The sequence below is a fragment of the Phascolarctos cinereus genome, unplaced genomic scaffold, assembly GCF_003287225.1.
Source record: "Phascolarctos cinereus isolate Bilbo 61053 unplaced genomic scaffold, phaCin_HiC Scaffold_4;HRSCAF=312, whole genome shotgun sequence".
In the NCBI taxonomy this organism is placed as follows: Eukaryota; Metazoa; Chordata; class Mammalia; order Diprotodontia; family Phascolarctidae; genus Phascolarctos; species Phascolarctos cinereus.
Window position 1 is genome coordinate 667,125,365 of NW_027555847.1, and position 12,544 is coordinate 667,137,908.

The 12,544-nt window shown below is 38.8% G+C and overlaps 1 protein-coding gene across 1 annotated transcript in view; it reads left to right on the forward strand.

Moving 5' to 3' along the window:
* TBXA2R (thromboxane A2 receptor) overlaps positions 1 to 12,544 on the forward strand; it is a 39,655-nt gene that overhangs the window by 5,020 nt on the left and 22,091 nt on the right.

Sequence of the window (12,544 nt, forward strand, 5' to 3'; positions counted from 1 at the left end):
ACTGGCATGGCTGCAAGTGACTGGAAAGGGAAAGCAGCTGTTCCCACCAGAATCCCACCAGTTCCACCACTAGCACCAACATGCCTGGCCTCTAGTCGAGCCTTTTATGGAAGAGATAGGAGAGGTCTTTGGGAAAATAAATCTAGTGACTGGGAAACGGGGGGTACAGGAGGAGATGGGGGACAGGCTTGGTCAATGGCACATGGAGGCCCCCCTCACCTCTGTCCTCCTAGGCTGCCCCAGAGACAGTCCTGGGCTGGGCTGATTTGAACCCTCTTGGGGAAATAGAGAAACACCAGCTGCTCTAGCCTAATATACAGCCTGATTGGAACCATATGTGGGTTGGGTGTGACAGTGAACAACTGTATGATTCAGAATTGTGCATGTGTATGATTTGTGGTACTGCATGGGGGTGATACATGTGTGAGATGGATGACTGGGCAAGATGCACATTATGTATAACTGTGAAATTGTGTGACCGCTTGTGATTGTGTGGCTGTGGATTGTGTAATATGGTGGCTAAGGTTGCAGTTCTGTGTGACCATTTGTAATTGTGTGTCACTGAATGCTGTTTGTCATGGGTCACTTGTTTCTTGCCTCTGGCTCAATGTCAACGGGACCCTGCTGCAGTTCTTCATTTTCACACGTCCATTACTTTCAGTGCCTCGTTGAGTGTGTGTCCTGAGAAGGAGGGTGGGTGAGCAATTGCATGTGCAGATGTTTGGGATCTTAGGAGAAACAGAGCGGTACCCGTGAAATGAACAGAGAAGCTCAGGGAACAAATCTGAAGATGTTCCATATGGTTCAGTTTTTATTTTGTGTAATATGTCACACTTGTATCATGTTCCATAGAAGGAAAATACGTTGGGAAGTGTTTGACAAGGGGTGTATGTGTTTGCACATGCACATGTGTGTAGCTGTGTCCAGTGTGCATAGGCATCCATGTGGATACACGCATGTGCAGGGTACCTGCTCCACAAACAGGAAGAGTGAAAAGGAAGCCCACAAGGTGTGAGGTGTGTCCGAGGTGTGGCTGGGGCAGGAATGGGAAAAAGGATCCCCATCCTCAAGCAGTGAATCAGGTAGAGCCGCCAGCTCTGCTGCTGAGGGCCACTGACAGGCTTCCATGGACCTGGAGCTGCAAGTTGCCTTCCATTTTACAGAAGAGGAAACTGAGGCTCAGAGGTCAAGGGACTTTCCCACAGCCACAGAGGTAGTAAGTGAAAGAGGCAGGCATTGGGAAATAAATAACAACAACGGCAAAAACAACAATGATATGTAGCATTTATAAGTAGCTTTAAGGTTTAAAGAGCACTGTACATGTTATCTAATTTGAATTGTCAATCAGAGATTAGCCCTTCTAATCAGACCCTGATGCTTTTCTTGGGGAAACCACAGAGAGATAAGACTTGAAAGACCTGTCTCAATGTAACCAGGGAGAGTTTAGAACCACTAATGATGAAAGCTGGGCAGGGCCTTAAAACATAAAATGTCAGGGCTGGAAGGGGCTTTAGAACACAGGGTGGCAGAGCTGGGAGGGGTCTTAGAATATAGAATGGCAGAACTTTGAGGGTCTTAGAACACAGGATGGCAGAGCTAAGAGCAACCTTAAAGCAATGAATGGCAGATTTGGAAGGGACCCTAGAACATATAATGTCAGAGATAGGAAGAACCTTAAAACACAGAAAGTGATAGCTGGACAAAACCTTAGGAGATAATCCAGTTCAACCCCCTCAGTCAATAATGAAACTGAGGCCCAGAGAAAAAATGCCCTGCCTAAGATCACAAAGAAACTTAAACTTAAGATTGACCTAGGCCAATATAGAGTCAACTGGGAGATCCTTAAATACCAACTGAAAGGTAAAGCCCATAGGTGCTCAGAGGAGGAAGAGAGGAGGGAAAGACAAACCAAAGCCATAAGGGAAGACTTCTGAGAGAAAAGAGGTTTTGCAAAGGATAATTATGGTTTAGCTAGAAGGAAGAAGAGCTTCCAGACACAGGACAAGTTAGAAAGGTGGAATGAAGCCCTCTTGCCTGTTAAAAATCTGTAGTAGTGGGAGTTGAGCAAGCCGGGGTGGATGGTTGGGGGAAAGGCCCCAGAGTGCGTTACCAATAAGGTTGGCTGCAGCTCTCATATCAGTGGGACTCAGATAGGAAGAAAATACCCCAGCCTCATATATGGTAAAGTATCAGTCTCCAAAACAGACTCTAATATCAGGGGCTCCTATCCCACTCACTGCCTTCCTCTATGTACCCCTGCCCAGGATCTAAAGAAAAAAGTGATATTGGTGATACCACTGAGCTCTAAGGCCTTTTTTAGCTCCAGAGCTGTAGGAGTGTCCCTCTCTTCTGGTTCCTGGCATTCGGAGTCCAGTTTCCCCATCCCTTCTCAGACGGTGACTCCTTGTTTCAACTCCTTCCCCAGAGAATAGTGCCTTTATGAGTCTATGGTTCTGGAATCACAGAATCTCAGAGCTAGTTGGAGAGCTTGGAGGACCACTGACCCAAACCCCTACCTGAGTAAGAATCCTCTTCACAGAATCCTATCCCCACCTGTGGTTTAGCAGGATCCAAACAAACAATCCATTTAATATAAATTCATTAAAATACTCCCTGGCAATAGCAGTTCCCAAGCCAGCTAAAAGAATTCAGGAAAATAAAAGCGATTGGCAAGACATTTAAATGCAGCTGCTGATGTGGTTAACTCACATCTCCCCGGTTCTGCTAGTAGTTCACAACCTCAGCACCAAGTGGTCATCTACACCTGAAGACCCACAGCATGGGTTCATAACCCTTTTCTGTGTCCTGGACCCCTTCGGCAATTAAAGTATAAAATAAAGTACATGGCATTAGAGAGGAAACCAATTATATTGAAATACAGTTGTCAAAAATATTTTTTTTGGTTCTCAGACCTCAAGTTAAGAACCCCTGCAAGGTGACAAGAAATTTATTACCTCATGAAGTGGCCCCATTGTACCTTGAGACACTATGAACAGTTCCACATATGGAACTGAAAAATGCCTCTTTTCAACTCTGCCTGTGTTGGGCTTAATCGTTCGCCCAGGGGCCAGCCAGAACATGTCCATCCTTTCACACGGCAGCCCCTTGAAAAGATACTTGAAGAGAGCACTCGTGTGGCTACCAAGCTTTCTCTTCTCCAAGCTAAATGCCCCCAATTCCTTCAAAGGATCTTCCTAAGATGTGGTTTCTAGGTCCCTTCTCCATTCTAGTCATTGTCCTCTGGAAGTTTCTGGCTCATCAATGGCCTTTCTAAAATGTGCTTCAGATGGGGTCTGACCAGGGCAGAGGATAGGGGAACTTTCCCCTCCTTTTTTCTGTTTCCTTAGATATAGCCTAAAGTCGAAGCTAGAAGATGTCCGGTTAAGTACAGAGAAACACAACCCTAGCAGCTGGCTATTTAAGATGATAAATTTTTTGACCACAGACACCCATGAGACAGATCAAATCCAAAATGGCCCTCAGTCCCTTGTAGTCTCCTTGTATGCCTTGCTGATGGTGGCAGAGTTGGTGGAAAGGGGACAGAGGTTGCTAAAAATCCCTATTTTTAGTCTACCTACTAATTGTTGGCACAGAAGATGTGATGTCTTTGACTGATAACCAAGAAGTTGACCTGCTACTGGAAGAACTAAACCACATCTTCAACAGCCACGAATTATAAATGAAACTACAATACTTAAAGACACTATAGATAAAATAATAGTTGGAATTTATTTATCATTAATATATATTGCTGAATACATATAAAAATAATAGAAATTTATATATACATATATATGTATGTATGTATGTATAGGTTTGCAAAGGGCTTTGCACACATTGCCTCATTTGGTCCAAAGAACAACCCAATAAGGTAGGTACTGTTATTATCCCTATTTTACAGATGAGGACATTAAAGATTAGAAAGGTTAAATGATTTGACAAGGGTCACATAATGATTGTGTCTGAGCTAGGAGGTGAACCCAAGTCTTGCCGAATCAAAGTTTCACTCTCTACTTGGTAAATTAGAAGGATGGCCCTCAGGTTTTCTCAGAGGAGGCAAATAAAGAGCTCGACAAAGTTGGTTTTGACATGGGCCCAAGGAAAATGAGAAACAGCCTTTCATGAAACATTGGGTCATCCTAAACTGCAGAGCTTCTGATGAAAAGAGTCTACTTCTGCAGCAAAAGACAAAAAAGGAAAGAAACTCCACAAGGAACTAGACAAGGTCCCCAAACCAAGTCAACACATACTTGGATATGCCTTGACTTCAATGTAAAGGTGGGCGCAGGAGTGAAAAGGTGAAAATATATTGGAAAAGATGGTCAGGTTGAAAAAATGTTGGCTAAAGGCTTATAGATTAGTCAGAAGGCTCACATGTATGTAGCATGTATATTTTCTTCAAGAAAAGATTTCAAAAGTATAGGAAATAGTGAGAATCAAATAACACCACAAAAAGTAAATGTGATTTCATTTTAACAGACAGGAAAGTTCTATTTATTGACATCAGAGTAATTTCTGATCTGTATACTGCCAGATCATTGTCTGGTTAAAAACAAAAGCCAAAATTCATTGCAAATTAGAAGAAAGAACAGAGAAGAAAATAGTGCATGAAATCCCAACAGTTCCAACTCACCATATTTAAACAAGTTAAAAAATACAAAATGGATAAAAGTAAAGACATTACTAATATCACTACTCATTAAAGAAGTTTAAGCAACATCAAACAGTTGCCACAGTGAAGAGCTCAAATGAGCCTAGAGACTTCTCCAGTCAAAAAAACAGCTGATGTCTTAGAGACCTGGGCAGCAAGGACAACACCAGATTATAATAAAAACTCTTTCACCAAACATTGTGAAGGAGGATAATGGAAAAATTAGAAATAATAGCACTTTACACACTAGCCTGCAAAAAGCATGGCATGTGACTCCACTATCTGAGAAAGTAGAAATGGCATCGAAGAAAACAGAAAGAGGCTACACTTGACTAAATAAACACAGAAGAAATCCTGACTAGAGACAACACAAACCTAAACATGAAAATTATACAAAGACCATATAAAATGAGCATTTCCATATACAAAGTAGATCAGAAGAGGATTGTAACATGAATCTGCAAATTGCTGTAATGTCTGACTTGCTTTTCCTTTTAAGCAAAGAATAAATTCAATATGTAACTTAATCTGATCCTGTTTCTCTGTTTCCTTTTGGCCCTTTTGCTCTCTTCTGTGCATTTTTAAAACTGTTTCAATGACCTTTTTTTCCTTCCCTCTTTCCTTTCTTCCTTCTTTCCTTTATTTCTTTCTTTCCTTTCTTTCACACACTTATCATTAATCTCCCTGTTCCTCCACACCCTTCACCCAAAATGGGTATACATACTCAAGCAAAACAAATTCCCACGTTGGTCTTGTTAGAAAATATGTCTCATTTTGCACATTGAATCCATCACCTCTCTGTCAGGAAATGGGTAGTAGGTTTCGTAATCAATTCTCTGGAATAATGTTTGATCATTGCACTGATCAGAGTTCTTGAGTTCTTTCAAATTTGTCTTTACAATGTGGTTGTTATTGTATAAATTGTTCTCCTGGTTCTGCTCACTTTTCTCTGCATCAGTTCATACAAATCCTCCCAGATTTCTTAGAAAAAATCCCTTTCAGTAGTATTCTACTATGTTCATTTGATCAATCACTCTCCAGTTGATGGGCACCTTCTTAGTTTCTAGTTCTTTGATGTAATAATAAAAAAAAAAAGAGTTGCTACAAATATTTTTGTATAGACGGGTTCTTTTTTTTTTTCGATGTCTGAGTTATATGACTGGTAGTAGTATAGCTGAGTCAGAGGGTACACACAATTTAGTAGTTTTTTAGGTATAGTTCCAAATTGCTTTCCAGAATGGCTAGACCAACTCACAGGTACACCAACAGTCCATTTACTTTGCCTGTCTTCCTGCAGCCCTTTCAATAATTGTCAGAGTTGCTTTAATTTCTGTTTCCTTATTTATTAGTAATTTGGAGCATTTTTTCATATAACTGTTGATAGTTCTGATTTCTTTGAGACATGCTTATTCATATCTTTTAACGATTTATTTATTAGCAAATAGTTCTCTTTATACGTTGTTGTTTTTTCATTTGTTCTCAAAGAGGACAATGTCATCATGAGGGTGATGTCTTGACTTTCGTGTGAATTGAATTTAAGTGAGGCAGAGCTGCACAAAGTTGTCAGCCTCACTCTATCAATCAGCTCCTTATATATTTGGGATATATTCATTATTATCTTTTTCTAGCACTCTAAAGTGATTCTTTAGTAATTTGATTGGTATAGCACTCAGTAAGCAAATTAGCTGAGGTCGTATTGTGATGTTTATTCCATTGACTGGATATGTGTGTGTGTGTGTGTGTGTGTGTGTGTGTATGTGTGTGTGTATAAACACATAAATGAATAATTATTCATCTCTAGTTTGGTCTATATTTATTTCTACAAAAAGCATTTTTTAAAAGTGCTCATAGTTCCTATATGTGTCTTGATAAGTAGATTTCTAAATATTTTATACATTCTGTAGTTTTTTTAATATAATTTTTCTATCTTTTTCTGCAGGGTTTTGTTGGTAATATGTTGGTAAATATTGATGAGTTATGTGGGTTTATTTTATAATTTGCAACTTTACTAAAGTTATTGTTTCAACTGATTTTCAGTTGATTCTTTGGAGTTTACTAGATAAACCATCATATCATCTGCAAAAAAGTGGTAATTTTGTTTCTTCTTTGTGTATGTTTATTCCCTCAATTTATTTTTTCTTGTCTTATTGCTATAGCAAGCATTTCTAAAACTCTGTGAAATAATGATGTAATCTCGAGGTAATCTCAATTTTACTGGTATTCTGGTATTGTCTATTTTATTTATACTTTACCTAATACTGAATCAACTCTGTATTTCTACCACAAATCTACCTTAGTTCTACTGTGTAACTTTTAAATATATTGCTGTCTCCTTTTCACTAAATTTTATTTAATATTTTTATGTCAATAGTCACTAGCGTATTGGCCTATAGTTTTATTTTTAATTTAATTTAATTTTAAATTTAAATTTTCAATCAGCAAAAATTGTCCTTTTCTTTCTCCCATCCTACCCCTCTCCCAAGTGAGGAGAGAAAAGCAAACCCTGTTACAAACATGTATAATTAAGCAATTGGCCATGTCCAAAAAAATTCTAGTTATATACTCTGAATCCTTCACTTCTCTGTCAGGAGGTAGGCAGCATTTTCATCATGAATCCTCTGTAATTGGAGTTGGTCATTATGCTAATCAGATGCTAAGACTTTCAAAGTTGTTTGTTTTTATGATACTGTCATTATTGTTCTGGTTCTATTTACTTCTCTGAACCTATTCTCTTCATTATTTCTTACAGCACAATAATATTCCATGCCATTTATATACTATAATTTTTGAGCCATTCTCTAATTGTTGAGCACTCCCTCAGTTTCCAATTCTATGCCACCACAAAAAAAAGTTGCTCTAAACATTTATTTTGCTCACAACTCATCCTTCCCTTAATCTATTCTCTTTGTTATTCCTTCATCTCCCTTTTCAGCTTTCCCTCCCATTTCACTTTTTAGTGAAATGCATTCCTGTACTGAACTGTGTTTTATTTGACCAGTTCAGATCAAAGTGAGATTCAAGTGTCATCCACTCCCCCACCCCTTCCTCCTTGTTTGCATAGAGTTCTGCTGGTGAGCTCCAATTAAGTGAGATAATTTTCCCTAACCAAGATCTTCTTCTTTCCCCTCCCCTGCCCTAGGTTTTTCCTCTTACCTCCTCTCCATTATTTTTTAAAGATGATCAAGACATAACAGAACCACTATCAGGCCTTCTGCCTAATTAGACAGTTTATCCTAGTTTAATCCCTTGTGGATGTTCACTCATGTTTACTTTTTTTATGTTTCTCTTGACTCCTGAGGTTGCACTTCAAATTTTCTCTGCAACTCCGGTATTTTCATTAGGAATACTTGGGAGTCCTCTGTTTCATTAGAGGTACATTTCCCCCCATAGAATCATATTTAATTTTGCTGGATATTATTCTTGGTTATAAACCTATATCTTTTGCCTTCTGGATTATTATATTCAAAGTTCTCCACTCCTTTGTAGTAGTGGCTGCTAAAGCATGTGTGATCTTGACTATGGATTCTTGGTACTTGAATTCTTTTTTTCTCACTGCTTACAGTACTTTTTCTTTGACTTGGAAACTGGATTTTAGCTATAATATTCCTTAGCATTTTCATCTTGGGTTTGTTTTTGTGTTTGCTTGTTTGTTTTTTTTTCCCAGGAGGTGACCGGTAGATTCTTGCTATTTTTTTTTTTGCAAATAGTATTTTTTTCCAATTCCATGTAAAGATAATTTTCAACATTCATTTTTGTAAGATTTTGAGTTGAAAATTTTCCTCCCTTCCCTCCCTCCTCCCCAAGAGAGCAAACAATCTGATATAGGTTATACATATACAATCATGTTAAACATATTTCCACATTAGTCATGTTGTGAAAGAAGAAACAGAAAAGGAAAAACCACCCAAAAAACCCCTGAAAATAGTGTGCTTCAATCTGCATTCAGACTATCAGTTCTTTCTCTGGATGTGGATAGCATTTTCCATCAAGAGTCTTTTGGAATTGTCTTAGATCATTGCATTGCTGAGAAGAGCCAAGTCTATGAACGTTAGTCATCGCACAATGTTGTTGTTACTGTGTACAATGTTCTCCTGGTTCTCCTGGTTCTGCTCACTTCACTCAGCATCACACCATACAAGTCTTTCCAGGTTTTTCTGAAGTCTACTTGCTCATCATTTCTTATAGCATAATAGTATTCCATTACATTCATATACCACCACTTGTTCAGCCATTCCTCAATTGATGGGCATCCCCTCAATTCCCAATTCTTTGCCACCACAGAAAGAGCTACTATAAATATTTTTGTACATGTAATTCCTTTCCCTGTAGTAGAGTCTTTCACTACACTGCAAAGACTAGTATTGATCTTATCATAAACATTATTGAAAAGGGGATACCAGAAGGGACCTCGGAGATTCTTTCATTTTCACTTTGTCCCCAGGTTCTAAGAGATCTGGGTAGTTTCTTTTATGATTTCTTGAAATAGGATGTCTAGTTTTGTTTTGTTTTGTTTTTTAGTCATAGCTTTCAGGTAGTCCAGTTAAATTATTTCTCTTTGACCTATTTTTCAAGTCAGTTGCTTTTGCTATGACATATTATATTTTTGTCTATTTTAAAAAAAAAACTTTCTTGTTCAACCCTCAACTGGATGGAGGCGTTTACAGATATTTCTCTTTCATTGTCTTTATTACTGTCCCTTGTGGTACATTTTTTAGACTTTACTGGGTTGTTTATGTGGTCTTGGGGCTCAGGCTTTAACACACTTCCAGAAGTCACTGGGATTGATGTTGAATATAATAAAAAATCTTAAAGGTAATAATAGTATTATCTCCCAAAATAACAGGAATAAAATATTAGTCACTACTATAGAAGCATATTAAAAACTTCCTTTATAGTTCAACTGAAAAACATTAAGAAATAAGTTTAAAGTCTTTTCTAGAATTTTCCTTCTAAGAAAATGTGTAAGAGGTTAAGAATCAAGACTAAGGTAGAAGGAGGAGGTCTTTCTTTCCTTCTTTCTTTCCTTCTTTCTTTCTTTTTTTGGTGAGGCAATTGGGGTTAAAGTGACTTGCCCAGAGTCACACAGCTACTGAGTGTTATGTATGTAAGGCCAGATTTGAACTCAGGTCCTCCTGACTCCAAGGCTGGTGCTCTATCCACTGTTCCATGTAGCTGCCCCTTAAGTCTTTCTAAAGCTCATTGCCTTCCCATCTGAAATGAATGGGCTATAACCCTCTTAAGGGCAACACCTTATCCATACAGAAATGATCAATATATTAAAGAATAAATCTTTTCTTCCTTAGGAGAGTGGTCAAGGAGGGAATTGAGTAGTTCTAAAGATTAAATTACTTTTCTAATTCACTACTGTTCTGGAATGTTAACCCCAAATCTTCACATATTGTTACCTTTTCCTCATTCAATATTTCTATGTGTCACCTCAAATTATCTTGGGGAAAAGAAATGTCCAAGAGCAGAGTAGGGACTATGTCAGTTTGGACTTTTCTATCTCCAAATAAGAAATCCTGAGATAGAGAATAACATTAAATTAATAAGAAATTGTTTCTGACAAACGTGCCTAAAACCTAGAATACAGTACAGAATTCATATTTTACTTTGATGATACCAACCTACTTTCTCATCTATAAAATTTTTATGAGTGGTCTAGGGCACACAGGATGGGTATTCTTGATGAAAAGAAAGGAGCCAAATTGGCTGTCAGATGAAATGTTCTACAGCAGACATCTTTACAGTGACATGATTGACGAAGAGATGAGATGTTAAAAGGGGGGGGGGACTTTTGACTCCATTGAGCAAAATGAAGCCTTGAAAGTTCTGCCATAAGCAAGGGCTCTTCTGTGCCCATGTTCAGATCACATAAGGTCTCCTGATACCCCAAATGTTTCTTTTGCGCCATCCATAAATTTGATAAGTATGTCATCTGTGCATTCATCTAAGTTATTGATAAAAATGGTGAACAGAATAGGACCAAGGACAGATTTCTGGAACACAGAAGTAGAAACCTCTATCCAGGATGACATTAACTCCTCCCTACTCTTTGGGTCCATTTATTCAATGAAGAACAAATCTCTCCAAACTCTACTATTATCCAACTCTCATTTCTAAGTTGTGGCACAACTTGTCCATGAGGATATTGTGAGTTTTTCAAATGCCTTGCTGAAGCCCAGATATCTGATTTATTCCTTTTTAATCAAATATATTCGTACATTACCACATTCAAATCATGGAGCCACGTATTACCGAATATCACTAAAACATGTCTGCATTTACCTCCTTGACTTAAAATCCCTAGTTCACCTTATCACCCACACTCTCTCCTTTTGTATATAGACATCTAGGGTCATGATGGACATTGTCACATGTAAACTAGGCCTCTGTTCTGTTATTCTTATTCCTTTGTCATATCTGATGCTTTCTGTGGTGTCCTGCTCCACAGATGTAGGTAACTAGTTCCATCCCTTCCTCTTCCTGCATTTTCAGCTCAAATCCCTTTGAATCAGGTCAGTAACATTCAAGCCCTCATTAAATGCACTCCATCCCTAGCTCCTCATTCCTGTATCTTAAATCCAAATCTTGTTCTCAGACACCATTTCCTTCACCAGCTACTCACTCCCCACATCTTCTTGCTTTAGCTACCTTCAGCAGTGACAAAAATACCATCTGTGACCATAAGGTCTTTAATTTCTTGCCCAGGACTCCAGCGATAACTTTGAGGTTCCTTTTGGTGATATCCTATGTCCCTAGGTGAATTACCATAAATGAGTAAAGGTTTTAGACTTCAGATGGCTCTCAAGAAACTTTCTGTCCTACACATAATACAACACCCAGAAAGGGATCTTATTTCCCAGTTACTCATCTCTGGTCCATATATAGCTGTCTTACCTCATGGTGTCACCAACCCTCGAGAACTATTCCTTCACAACAATAGCCAGCGTTTATATTGTGCCTTAAGGTTTGCAATGTACTCTGCATGTTATCTCATTTGATCCTCACTGTGAGGTAGATACTATTATTATCCCCATTTTATAGATGAGGTTACTGAGGCACAGAGAAGTTGAGTGATTTTCCATGGGTTACACAACTAGGAAGTAGCAGAGACAAGATCAGTCCTCTCCAGCTCTTATTCATAATTCTATTGACAAGACAATCAAAAGGCCCTAATCTGAGAGGATGGGAGGTTAAGAAGGACTTTTTTTTTGATAGCAGGCTCTCTTCTTATCCAAATCTGCTTTCACTGAACTCTAATTAGCAAATTCCTGCTGGAGTCTTAACCTAAACAGTAGTTGCCTTCAACTTATCAGGAGGCTTGCCAAAGGAATGGTACAGTCAGACTTTATCAGACTCCTCCTCTTTCTTCTCTTCTCCTCTCTTCCCTCTCTCTAGATACCATATACGTGCATCTTTCTTCTTCCCTGTCTTCTGTGGCACAAAAGTTCCAGTTAGGAGTCCATGATTCCAAGACTCTATGCTTCCAGAATTCTTAATATTCTAAGGTAGGCTTCTAACTTAGACTCCACTCCCAAGGAAGAAAAATAAAGGAGGTCCTAGGTCACCTAGCTCAACAGAGACAGAGCTGGGACAAGCCTTTCAGGTTAGGGCTCTTTTGCAACAGCAGACAAGAGACCCAGGGGGCCTGGACCCCAGATTCACTAGCCAGAGGCTGTTCTAGATTCCTTAGAAGGAGCTAGGACATATATTTTTCTGAGCTCCCTGCACTTCCCTTCTTCCCTTAGTGATCCCCACCTTGGCCCTAGGGTGTCCCTGTGTTTCTGTCCCAAAATTGCTACTTACAGATCTGCCATTGAAACCAGACCATCTCTCTCCCATTTGTCCATCTCCTCCTTTCTATTCCCACGACCTCACTCTGGCATCCTA